A 12,411-nucleotide genomic window follows, 5' to 3' on the forward strand; every position below is an offset into this window, starting at 1 on the left:
TGGTCTACTTAAGGATGACAATTGTGAGGAGGTGAAGAGCCCTAAGAATGTCACTTATTGAATGGAAGACCTCAAGTTCCTTTTGAAGACTGAGAAAGTGTTAAACAGACTTAATGACTCTTTCAGTCTTTGATTTTTTAACTTTAATTTTTCTATTTTTACCAATATTTATATTTTTTCAAAATTAAATTATTAAATCAAATATAATGATAGCAATCTTTTATTAACATCCAGATTACAAGAATGTGATAAATAACAACCGAACAAATCAGATTATATTGATATACATCCAGAGAGACAATTCCTACGTACTATTACACATAAACTCCATATTCTAATTTCCTTTTCCATCACTAAACTTCGAAATTACAGGACTGTTTTCTAATTAAGTTATAGGAGATTAGGTTCAATTATCCACACATTTTCATAATTAATCTATCAACAATGTCTTGATCAGAGTCCCATTATGACAACACTCGCTCTAAGAAAGATATACCAAAACGAAACAGCAGCGACAATACCGCTTAAGATGCGAATGACATCTGGACGCCCTTCAATATTTTTTATGTTCGTTTGTTTCAGTTTGCCCCTTTCGTTCAAGTGCTTTTGATAAGATGCACAGAAATGGATCTGGTCATTGCTCTTTCTGCAACCCAGAGCTCTCTCAAGAATGAGGAGACTGTTTCTTCCATTAACCCAACTTCCCATCGTGTCTTCCAACCGCATGCTGAGCTCTGTGTGAAAAATCAAACTATTGCAGTCACTGATTATTAATCTCCTATCACAAATGATTATTAAACTGCTGAAAATAAATTCCCGGCTAATATCGAAAAATAACACAACTGCAACTTCACTTAAAATACGGAAAGAAATGCGCAACAGAATCAACACAATATTTTCGGACAAATTGTCCCTAGAAAAACCCCTAAGGGAAAACCAGTTCTACAGATGAGAAATTATATTAAACTTCAGCAAATCAAGAGATACAAAATTCCTTGCCTCACACTGGCAGAACTCCGACAACCTCCTAATTTCTCCCGCTGATATTTCTCACTGCTATCCTTGCGCTAACACTGCGCCCTTGCTAACACTGCAAGACTATTTGCTAACACTGCAAACTCCTTCTCCAAAATGCTTCTTCTTCCTGTGCCCTTGCTAACACTGCAAGACTGCTTCACCAAAGCTTCACCTGTGCCCTTGCTAACACTGCAAGACTGTTTGCTAACATTGCAAACAGCTTCACCAAAGCTTCTCCCCTTTGCGCTTTTTCTCCAAATGCCCCCTAGACCCCTTTTTATACTACTCTCGTTGGTAAACCAACGACCGAGATTAAATCAAACCAACGGCTGAGATTAAGACAACTCAACAGCCAATAATAGAATTGGTTGCAGAGTGTCCAAAAGGGAATCTCTAAAATTAGTAAATAATAACCATTTACTAATTTTTGGCAAGTGGACAAACAGCTGTCCAAACCACCCATAAATACAACCGCTATTCATAGATAAGGATGAACAGCTGTCCAAGCTACCCATAAATAGTGCTGCTATTTCCGGGTCAGAAATAACAACTGTCCAACTAACAATAATTAACACTCCCTCTTAGCGAGAAAGCTGTTCTGCATGACACCCATCTTATCTCTGAAGAAGATAAATTTGGCCTTTCCCAAAGCCTTCGTCAGAATGTCTGCTACCTGCTCATCTGTAGGTATGTATTGTAGTCGAACAACTCCCCTTTGTACACAATCTCTGATGAAGTGATATCTGATATCTATATGTTTAGACCTATCATGAAACACTGGATTTTCAGACAACTTGATGCAACTCTGATTGTCACAATGTATCACAGTAGTCTCAACCTTCTGACCAAACAAGGCTACTAACAACTTCCGAAGCAATATAGCTTCACATGTCGCCATGCTAGCTGCTATGTATTCTGCTTCTGCTGAACTTAGAGCCACAGACTTCTGCTTCCTGCTGAACCAAGGTACAACTCCTGATCCCAAGCTGAAACAACACCCTGAAGTGCTCCTTTTGTCTGTTGTACTTCCTGCCCAATCTGCGTCAGTATAGCCTATCAACCTGATACCTTCACCTCGAACATATCTGATCCCATACTCGACTGTACCACACAAGTAACGTAGCACATGCTTAGCTGCTATCCAATGCATTCTCTTTGGTTCAACCATGAACTGACTAAGAGAGTTTACTGCAAATGCTATATCTGGTCTAGTGTTGACCAAATACATAAGCGAACCAATTAACTGTCTATATAAAGTGGGATCTACATCTTTCTCCTTAGATGTATCGTCATGCTCTGTGCTCACCTCCGGAACACCTGTCACGGTCTCACGAAGAAATCTAAGTGCTCCATGATGAATATGGCCCAACCTCCTATGCCATAGCTCTCCAAGATCTCTAGGATTATTGTTGCTCATAAGTGCCTTAGGAGTATCAAACTGCAATCTATAAAGGCGACCACTCCTAACTCCAATAGTTATGGGTGATTTCCAATCCTTGTGCTTAATCAACACATGTGTCCCTCTAAAGAGTACATTATACCCCCTATCCTGAAGAACAGATATAGAAATCAAATTCATACCTAAGCCCGACACATATAACACATCATGAAGAGGAATTATCTTTCCATTCTCCCTCTGAAACTGAACAGTCCCTTTCCCAACAGGGTTGAGTTTGGACAAGTTTCCCATAGAAATCTGGATGTTGGTGTCCTCCTCCTTGTAACTGGAGAAGTACTCTCTAACTCCTGTCATATGAAATGACGCCCCACTATCTATATACCAAACACACTGTGAGGTTGAGCTAACCATACAAGCTATGAGTGCAAACTCATCTTCCATTCTGCTGGAGAGTTCTTCTACACTTGTTGAAGCTGCCACCTGCTTCTTACCCTTTTTTCTCTCTGGGCAATCACTGACATAGTGGCCAAACTCATGACATCCAAAGCACTTAACCTTAGAAAGGTCCTTCTTCTTCTTTTCACTTTGTGAATTTGATCCTTTGCTAGATCCCTTCTTTGCTTTCCCTTTACCCGCTAGGGCAACGTTCTCTTGTTTCACCTCATTTTTCTGACTCTTGTTGGCCCCATTGACAAGACTTAGTCTAAACTCCTCCTGAGTGAAATCAGTCCATAGTCGATCCCAACTCGGTAAAGTATCTCGTCCACTGACAACTTGAACAAAGACACTCCATTGTTTAGTAAACCCATTTAGGGCTATTCTCACTAGCTCATCATCACTAGGGCTATCTCCAACAGCTGCTAACTCATCCTTGACAAGTCTGAGCCTGGTGAGGTAACTTGTGACGTCTTCTCCCTGATTCATCCGGGTATTTTTTAGCTTCTCTCTGAGAATCAACTTCCTGTTAGTGGTAGCATTCTGGTACAGATTTAGAATGGCGTCCCACATCTTCTTTGCTGTATCTAGCTCTGAGATATGTGGAACAATATGATCCTTGACACCATCAAGGATAATCCTCCTCGCTTTGGCATCGTCCTTCCTATATGCTGCAAGCTGTGTTGCATCCGTTGGTACAGGTACACCACTGGTAGCATAATCCTTGATACCATTCTCTTCCAAAAATAAAGAAATTCTGGCCTTCCAGACACCAAAATTTGAGGCACCATCCAATCTATCCTGATCTCTCAAACTAGCTGAAGCCATCTCAAGGGTTTAAAGCAATAATAAATCTAAAGAGATCAAAATTTCTTTCCTAGGGAAAAACTCTTCTACCCTTAACAATGCTCTGATACCATGTCAAAAATCAAACTATTGCAGTCACTGATTATTAATCTCCTATCACAAATGATTATTAAACTGCTGAAAATAAATTCTCAGCTAATATCGAAAAATAACACAACTGCAACTTCACTTAAAATACGGAAAGAAATGCGCAATAGAATCAACACAATATTTTCGGACAAATTGTCCCTGGAAAAACCCCTAAGGGAAAACCAGTTCTACAGATGAGAAATTATATTAAACTTCAGCAAATCAAGAGATACAAAATTCCTTGCCTCACACTGGCAGAACTCCGACAACCTTCTAATTTCTCCCGCTGATATTTCTCACTGCTATCCCTGCGCTAACACTGCGCCCTTGCTAACACTGCAAGACTGTTTGCTAACACTGCAAACTCCTTCTCCAAAACGCTTCTTCTTCCTGTGCCCTTGCTAACACTGCAAGACTGCTTCACCAAAGCTTCACCTGTGCCCTTGCTAACACTGCAAGACTGTTTGCTAACACTGCAAACAGCTTCACTAAAGCTTCTCCTCTTTGCGCTTTTTCTCCAAATGCCCCCTAGACCCCTTTTTATACTACTCTCGTTGGTAAACCAACGACCGAGATTAAATCAAACCAACGGCTGAGATTAAGACAACTCAACAGCCAATAATAGAATTGGTTGCAGAGTGTCCAAAAGGGAATCTCTAAAATTAGTAAATAATAACCATTTACTAATTTTTGGCAAGTGGACAAACAGCTGTCCAAACCACCCATAAATACAACCGCTATTCATAGATAAGGACGAACAGCTGTCCAAGCTACCCATAAATAGTGCTGCTATTTCCGGGTCAGAAATAACAGCTGTCCAACTAACAATAATTAACACTCCGTGATATTCAAACTCTCCGAGAGTCTACACTTGACAACAAGGACACACAGTGCAGAATCACAAGGCAATATGTTGTGAGCAGAAAGTATGGAGCCAAAGCATATGGCGAACTCCGTATGAGAAGCCCAATGACTCTTTTCAGACAGATGGCTCCAGCTCGAAAGATTAGCTGCTCGTCCCGTTCTCTTGTTCACCATAATCCAGCTTAACCTGATATCTTCTCTCAACTGCCTCACGAAATTCCAATCCTTCTTCACATTCTCAGCTGTGTCAATCTTTGGCAGCTCGTCTCCAAAGGCCTGATCTTCGTCTTCAACGTCATAGTAGTTAATGATCTCCATTTTGAAGGGACAGTTAGAGAACCAAGTGTCAAATTCCTCTTCAGCACAGGGAATGCCCCAAACCACTTTAGAATAGATGGTCTTATTCTTGTATGTTATATCTACAAGTGACACGAAATCAGAGGGAAGAGAATCATAAACCTCGTGGGAAGACTCATCATATGCAATGACCGGAAAACAGCTTGCATAGAAATTTCTGAAGCCACCGAGTGAAGAAGAGATGAATTTCTTGACATCCGAGTCCTCTGTGGAAGGCCAGAGAGAAGAGCATTTATCTTCCCATATCTTCTCCTCTTTTGCTACGGACCAAAACTGTGAAGAAACACAGCCAGCACTTGCAAGTGTTATTCCATCCATACGGCCTAAGATATCTGTGATAATATCATTGTTCAAACTCATCATGTCTTTCAAAATTGCACAAACTATAGAATCCTATACTTGTCTATAAAACATGAGGAGGTCGAGGCTCTTCACAAGAGGGGGTTGTTGATCTCTCTTTATGCAAAAAGCTGGCAAGTTTTGAAACTAAATCAAGCGAAGTTTTCAAAGACCAAACAAACGCTACGTCAATCGCCTCCCTATCACACAAACGTTGAAGATGTGACAAGTGATGCAGAACAGAAAACCAAAGATTTCTTTCATTATATTCTTTTATTTTGGTGAGCTTGGATCATGCCTTTACCTTTCAATTTTCCTTCATTTTATATTCTTTTGGTGAGCTTGCGTCATTCCTTATAGACTTTGTCTTTCAATTTGCCTTCCACGGATCGTTCTTACCGAACAGAATGAGAACAGTTGTATGCAGGACTTGTTTTAGTGTAAGCCATACCTACAGACCTAAGGTTACAGGTTCCATTCCGAGGCGTAAGCGAAGTTCTTTGCTGAATGTGGTTAATTTTAATTGCAACACACTTCGGGCTGCCTTGCCTTTGTGTATTGAAGCAATGGTTAGCACAATTATTCCAGATTGACCAAATATAAATAACAGAGTTCCCACATTGGCCATTAATAAAGATAGTTTGGAAGAAAATTAATATTTACAATTTACTTTTAAGGCAAGGACACGCAACATTTCTATCTCATTGCAGTCTGGCTCATACATTCTCCACGAGAGATCTGTAGAGAGCATGTTGGCGCTAGAAATAGAACTGGATTAGGTAATAAATATGAAATAATGCGTGAAGAAAGAAACTAATGGTGGCATTCAACCTGAATATTAGAGTACCTGTGAATAGCTAGCTACATTTTAATCTCGGAAGGTGGACACCAATCCTGTCATTCACTCTAAATATTAGATTTCAGTTGGACAGATTATGGTGCCATGAGATTTCTTTAGTGGATTTTAGATATCACATACAATCGGTACATAAAATTAAATATTAATGTTACAGTGTGAGTTGGTTAGTAATGGAGAGCCTGTCTCTTAAAATGTAATCTCACTTGGGGTAGGATATGTACGTTCTGCTTGTAGCATGGTTAGGTGTTCTAGAGTAGTTTCATATTGTTGTCGTCATGTGTAGGCTGAAAAACATACGAATTGTGTTGTGGACTGTAAAAGAGCCTCTCTTTTCCTTTTTATAAAATTTATATTCTTGTAGATTTTAAATAATTTTTGAAACTTTTTGCAAGTTCTCGTCATTGATATACACATCATTTTAAAAAACACTTTTTCTTAAAAAGAAATTTATAAATAATTATTGTCATCAATAAAGATACTTTAATAGGTAATTATGTCTTTATGTCGAAAATGGATCAACTCTATGTTTGTCATTATGTAATTATGAAAATAGAGGGTGAAGTGTTTTTAACATTTATGAACTATCTTTAACTTAATGACATGAGAGGGTAATAGGGAGATGGTGTTGCACCTTTATTTGGAAAAGAGGTCTTGGGTTCAAATCTAATTGTGAACATATTGATAAATTATCATGTGTTAATGTTGAATAACTTCTCTATTGAAGGTTTTTTAATTAAAAAAAAAAAAAAAACTGTAGTTGGTCATTTAAAGAGAAAAAAATTCTATTGATAAATTTAAAAGAACTCCAATTTTGAATAATCAAATTAGTTTATTTGCATTGCAAGAGTTAAACACAATCCTTCTAGAGACTTGGATGTAGCACCTTCACTAATCATCCTCGTCCACTTGAGAAATTCTCTAGATTGAATCCATCATTGGCTTCCCTAATTATAGAGTTGAAAAATCTTTTCATAATGAGTGAATATTAATTCTCTAGAATCTCCTTTCATGATGAGAGAACACATTTTCTTTGAGTCTATAAAATTACTTCTCTCCATCATCTATAATATGCATAGGGAACCTTTAGAGTTGTCTACTTCTTATTCCATCCCACTACATTGTTCAAATTGTCCCTTTTTGCTCCTTTTGGAAATGTTTATACTACAAGTTTTCCTCAAATTAGTTTGTCGATATGGCTTATTCATCTCCTATAGGACCTCTCTCTCAACATGATGTTGTTGGTAGCACGATGATTGTAAAAAAAGAAAAACTCTAGTTGGTCATTTAAAGAGAAAAAATTTCTATTGATAAATTTAAAAGAACTCCAATTTTGAATAATTAAATTACTTTGTTTGCATTGCAAGAGTTAAACACAATCCTTCTAGAGACTTGGATGTAACACCTTCACTAATCATGCTCGTCCACTTGAGAAATTCTCTAGATTGAATCCATCACTGGCTTCCCTAATTATAGAGTTGAAAAACTTTTTCATAATATGAGTGAATATTAATTCTCTAGAATCTCCTTTCATGGTGAGAGAACACCTTTCCTTTGAGTATATCAAATTACTTCTCTCCATCAAATGTAATATGCATAGGGAACCTTCAAAGATGTTTACTTCTTATTCCATCCCACTACATTGTCCAAATTGTCCCTTTTTTCTCCTTTTGGAAATGTTTATACTACAAGTTTTCCTCAAATTAGTTTGGTGATATGGCATGTTCATCTCCTAGAGGACATCTCTCTCAACATGAAATTGTTGGTAGCACGATGATTGCAGTAAGGGATAAAAGTGTTGGGGTTTCTAAACTAGATGCTATAGGTTTGGGTCTATTTTCCTCTCTTTCAAATATGGGTGTTGTTTCTTCGTATGAGTCTTTTATCTCCAATATTCGTGCTTCATATAAAGATCTTCTTAGAAAATTTTTGGGTGTTCTTATTAGTACCAATATTGATGAATCAAGGGAAATGGAGGGTGATAGTAAGTTGTTAGTTATTTATCTTGGTGTTACTCCTATAATTACTATGAGAGAATAAGTGATAAATTGTGAGGATAATTTTTCCAAATACTCCTTAATCTATAGGCTTTTCTATTTACCTCCCTCTCTCCCTAATTTACACCATCAGGTTTAAGAGGTTAAGTCTCCTCTAGCTGAGGGTAAAATAGAGATTTACTCTTTCACTAGTTGGCTTTTTTTATGGCATACATTGATGCAAAGGATAATATAGGTAGGTCATGCTTTATACCATTGAGCCTCTTAGTAGGATTCACATCCCCTCTTTTTGCATCACAAAGTTTCTTCCTTGAATTCTTTGAAAGACACAATTGATATTTTTCCTATTTGGGTAAGGATTCCCTATCTTTCCTTCATTTTTGGTATGATGAAGACTATGAGGCTAGTGATAATACTAAAGGTATGTTTTTGGAGGTGAATTCTCTTACCAAATTTATTGGTCACAAATCATTTTCTTATATTCTTTTTGCGTTGAATATTTCAAAAGTGTTTCCTGAAGAAGTCATTTTACAAGTTAATTATACATCTTAGTGTAGGTTGGTGGAATATAAGGACATACCTTTTTGTTATAGGTTTTTTTATCTAGTAGTCTTTTGTCTTGAACTTTGTGGAAGATTTAAATTTACAATGCCCATCTTACTATGTTTCCCTAGGCCATTTCTAAGAATGATGCCATTTTAGAAGATTCTACACAACTCACTCTTATTCTGCTCTTCCTAGTATTTCAAAGCTAACTTTGGATTTAAGGTCATCTCTTTTTCTAATCCCCTTCTCCTATCCATTTTGTACCTATAGTTACATTAATTTCTAGTAGTTATAATCTTATGATAATAAAATAAGTGGTGTTGGGTCTATTATTTTTGTAATCAATGTTATCAAAATTAACTCCTGATTTTGAACAACATTGTACACCCTTAGAATGAAAGATCCAAAAAGATAACCCACTTGAATTTTTGAACCTTTGACATCCTTCATAACAATATACAAATTATTTTTCACATTATTTTTACTTTTATAACTTATCATTGTTGTAAAAAACTTAAATTAATATATTCACCATTAATTTATAGAAATACTCTAGGAAAGTGGTGGAATTCACCACTTCCTAAAATCATTTATGAGATTTCTCCTCTATAAGGTTTTGTGATAAATATTCACCTCTAAATATACTTTTGAAGGCTAATAAAATCTAATTTGAAGAAAAATTACTAAGATTTTGTAATATAAATAATATTCAATGAAAAGAAAATAGTATGTGTAGGGAAAGGGATTTTCTACCTTATGTAAGAAATCATCCATATGTTGCGTCATTTCTACTATCATGAAGAGATAGAGGGAATTATTTGTACTTAGTAACTAAATACAAATTACGAGTACCTATTAAATGAATCAAATATCCTTAAATAAATCTAAATCTAAATATAAATATAACAATTTAATAATAATAACCTAGTTTTATTGAATAAATAAGAACAATATCCTACTATTATAAAAAAAAAAAAATTTGAAGCTAACAATTGATATTTTAGAACTCTTATGATTCTTATAGTTATAGGAATGGAAAATACATAATGCAAATTACTTACTGGATAAACCTAAAGATTTCAACCTTGGACAATAGTGTGCCATAGGGATATTTGTGTACCACATTGTAGTCTTGTGTACCATAAAAATATAGAGGCAACAAACAACTTTAGATGTTGCAAAATCTATCACTTTGGTACCTAGTTGTCACTTGCAAACACATAAATAAGGAAAACTATTTGTACTGAGCTTTGCCTCTCTCAAACCATCTCTTTGGTGTTCCCACCTCCATAGATAGCTAGATTGAGAGTGGAAGCAAGGAGTTGGGTCTTAAATCTTCTAAAGTGTATAGACTGAGATGTTACTCCTCTAGAAAGAGATGCCCATTTTTAAAATGGGCTCCCATATTAGGCTCAAGAACATAATCTAAAATTCAAAAAATAGGTGCATGTTTTCAATTTGTATTTAAAATATTTTTTGAAATGTTTCTTTTTAAAAGAAAAATGCGCCTATTTTTTGAATTTTTTTAAATGGGTACCTATTTTTTACACCATGGGGTAGGAATTTCTTCCCTTCCCTCAAGTTTTTGTTTAGCATAGGATTTTTGGGACCAAGCCTACGCCTTGACCTCTCAAGATTTGACTAAGGTATTGAATCAATGAATTTAGCCCTTGCCTTAATTTTAAGAGGGTCTTCTTGATCAAGTTTTTAATGAAATTAAAATGCTTTGGGGTTCTCATTGTCCTGATTTTACAAATGTAAATTTCATAGTGTTGTGATTTTATTTATTATTAAGTAAAAGTGGTACCTTAATGTAAAATAGTGAGGCTCACTAAAATTATAATAATTTTTTTAATTCTAAGTTTTTGTTAAATTTATTTGTATGTCAATTAATCTACATACAATTCTATCAAAGTTTTTAAAAAAATGAAACTTTTAAAATATGTGAAATTTTAATCAAATTATGGTTCTTGTACACTAGAGGTTTCAAAAATTATCTAATAGTTAATTAAAAATAAAAAATATTCCATAACAGATTAAGAAAAATGTGTATAATTTTAATTCTAGGATATTTCTTTGCAACTTCTAAACTTGGCTTTATTCTTAGCTCTTTCCAATAATGCCTTTGTGTGAGGGAGTCAGTGGGGGTCCTTCCCTCTCCACCTTTTCCTCTTGTCCTAACAGAGGTTTGAATGTAGTTATTAAGATATAACCTAATCCTATTAACAATGTTTTTAGATTAGTTACCAAATACTTAGCCCTTTTTAAAGGGGATTCTTCCCTCCCCTTCCCCAGAAACCACCAATGTTACATTTGATAGAAATAATGCTCAGGCTTTCCCTCTAAAAAAGTTTTTTTTTTGTGTTCTAAGTTATTGGAGAGGTTTTGAACCCTTTAAAATTTTTTCCCAAGGCTAGTGGTTCTTTCTCTATGAAGGGCACTACCATTTGTATCCCTCATGATATCCTTGAGGAAACTATTAATGATATAGAAATTACTCTATTACATAAATTTCTCCTTTTTAGACCCTTTATTTACTAGCTCACGAAAAGGGAAACCTCTAGTTTGTCTCTCAAAGGAAGTGTTAAAATCAATGTCCTTGTCAATGACATGTTCATGTTGTCCTTCTCTAATAAATAAGACCTTATTCTCATCTTTCCTAACTATTTGTAGTCCCTAGGACTCACTCAGGGAATATTTTAATGGTCTATTAATAGAAACCTAGACTAGACCTAAGAGTGGTGGCTCCCACATGGGTTAGACTTCCAAGTCTCCATTTGGAGTTCTAGAGTAATAAGGTTTTTAGAGGAATAGAAGAATCTTTTTGTACCCTCCTATTAGTGGACAAAGTCAGACAACCTAAATCTTGACTTCTTTTTGTGAGGATTTCTCTCTATATCACTATGAATAAGGTGTTACCCACCTTTGTTACACTAGACTACAAGGTGGGTTATTTTGTCCAACCACTAGAATAAGAAAAGGAAGAGATTGTGTGTGTGTGTGTGTTACAAATAGTTTTGTCATTTGAACATTGTTTTCCCTTTTCTGGAAAAAGATTCAACTAACCCTACTCAACTTTCTATTCTTATAAACCACCCTTTCTAATCCCCTTTTCTTCATACAAAGGTATCCTCACCCCTCCCATCTAAACCCTTTTCATCTTCTTCTTAAGAGAACCCCCCAAAGGGGCTCTTCCAATTCATTATTCAACCATTTCGAAAAAATAATTCTAAATGAAGTGGTTAAAACTTCCCCACTTAAGTCTTAGTATCTTGTTCTTGTGTCTCGTATCCCATTATGTGAGTATATTTCTATTTTAGGTTTTTATATCTCATTTTTGATATCCCCCTATCTTATCATTTATTTTGGAAGATGTGGGTACTTTTCTACTCTTCACCTTTCTCCTTAGTGTAATCAAATGAGAATGAACACCTTTTTGAAGTGTTTGAGTGGGTGGTGGTAGAAAAAAAAATGCAATGAGAAACAAAATGGATGTAGAAAGAGATAGAAGAGTTGTTGAACAAGAAGGGAAAGTATTTGGACCTAAAATCTCTAGAACCAATGTTGGTCTTTCCAGATAGCTTATAGTGGAAAGGACACACAAGGGGGAAACTAAGGCCAGAGGCATAGTTTCTTAAGCTTCTAGATATGTTCATTATGAGAAA

The 12,411-nt window shown here is 35.8% G+C and overlaps 1 pseudogene; it reads right to left on the reverse strand.

The window, feature by feature from the left end:
* Positions 1-453: 453 nt before the first annotated feature.
* On the reverse strand, positions 454-5,371 carry LOC149531337 (F-box protein At2g27310-like; annotated as a pseudogene).
* Between the last annotated feature and the right edge of the window lie 7,040 nt (positions 5,372-12,411).

This window comes from Cupressus sempervirens, chromosome 11 (assembly GCF_028749045.1).
Source record: "Cupressus sempervirens isolate cs-2001-9-10 chromosome 11, ASM2874904v1, whole genome shotgun sequence".
In the NCBI taxonomy this organism is placed as follows: Eukaryota; Viridiplantae; Streptophyta; class Pinopsida; order Cupressales; family Cupressaceae; genus Cupressus; species Cupressus sempervirens.